The following is a 1,882-nucleotide window of genomic DNA, read 5'->3' as shown; positions in this document are numbered from 1 at the left end:
AAGGTAGACATTTTATAGCAAGAAAGGGAGTGATTAACTTTTCAGTCTAGGAGCGGAGGTCCCTAGGACCATCAAGGGAGAAGAACAGAGAGTGGGCCCCTACCTAGAGAAGCAGTGATGCCTGAAATGGAGCCAGAGATGATGACGTGGCGCGATGGAGCAGCTGGAGACTTTAGATCCAGAGAGGGAGAGCAACTGTGTGTTGTGGGGAAGGATTGCATGGAGGGGATTGTAACCATGGCAATGAGACAATAAACGATAGAATGAATGTAAAACTAATGTTCTCCCATGTAAACTATCACATAATTCACAATAAAACATTTAAGAAAAAAAAATCATGAAGCAAAAAGTGGGACTAGACTGATTAAACAAACAAACCCACAATTATAGTAAAAAATTTCAAAAATTGATAGTACAGGTATATATAAAATGAGGACATAAAAGATGTCAACAACACCATTAACAAACTTGACAACCAATTGGAAAACATTTTGGGAGTTTCTTATAAAGTTAAACGTTCATCTACTCTTTGACCTAACAATTCCACACCTATCTATTTACTCAAGCTAAATGAGTATGTCTACAAAAAGGCTTGTACACAAATCCTTTTAGCAATTATTTTCTAATAGCCCCAAATTGGAAGGGATCCAAATGTATGTCAACAGATAAACAAATAAATTAATTGTGTTGTGTTGATAAAATAGAATTTTGTTCAGCAATTAAGAGGACCAAATTAAAATGCACACATCTTCATGGATGAATCTGAAAGAAAACATGCTGAGCAAAAGAAGTCAGATCCAAAAGAGTACAAAACATATAATTCCATCTATATGAAGTTCTAAAATAAGCAAGACTAATCTATAGTTACAGAAAATAGATTAGTGGTTAGTTGGGGGGAGGGATTAACTCCAAATAGGTATGAGGAAGCTTTCTGAAGTGATGAAAATATTCAGAAATAGATCTATAATAGGTGACAACTGAATTTTGACTAATATGCAAAGGCAATTCATTAGAAAAAGGAACACCTTTTCAAAAAATAGTGTTGGAACAATTGGATATCCATCTACAAAAAGGTGAAATGTGACCTATACCCCACACCGCATTCAAACATTAAGCAAATATCAAGGATCTCTGGTAGCATAGTGGTTATGAATTGGGCTGCTAATCTCATGGTCAGCAGTTCAAAACTACCAGCTGTTCCACGGGAGAAAGATGAGACTTTCTGCTCCCATAAAGATGTACAGCCTCAGAAACCCTATGCAGGGTCGCTATGAGTTAGACCCGACTCCATGGCCCATAACAACCAACAACCAATTAAAAATAAAACTACTAAAATGCTAGGAGAAAACCTTTGAGACTTTGCATTAGGCAAAACATTAGATATGACACCAAAAGCATGAGTCAATAAAGAAAAGAGGATAAGCTGGACTTCAGCAAAAGTAAAATCTTCTCTTTGAAAGACACTTAAAAAAATTAGAAGAGAAGCCACAAATTGGGAGAAAATATCTCAAATCACATTCTGATAAGGGAGTTGTAACTATAGTATATAAGGAACTCTCAAAACTCAATAAAAAAAGAGCAAGCAACTTCCCTCCACACACACAGGATTTGAACAGGCATGCCAATAAAGAAGATATAGATAGATGAGATAGATAGATAGATAGATAGATAGATTGATTGATGATAGATAGATAGATAGATAGATAGATAGATAGATAGATAGATGATAGATAGATAGATAGATAGATAGATAGATAGATGATAGATAGATAGATAGATAGATAGATGATAGATAGATAGATAGATGATAGATGGATAGATAGATAGATAGATAGATAGATAGATAGATAGATAGATGATAGATTGATGATAGATAGATAGA

Source organism: Chrysochloris asiatica, unplaced genomic scaffold, assembly GCF_000296735.1.
Source record: "Chrysochloris asiatica unplaced genomic scaffold, ChrAsi1.0 scaffold00003, whole genome shotgun sequence".
NCBI classification, from domain to species: domain Eukaryota; kingdom Metazoa; phylum Chordata; class Mammalia; order Afrosoricida; family Chrysochloridae; genus Chrysochloris; species Chrysochloris asiatica.
Note: the sequence above shows the minus strand (reverse complement) of the source record.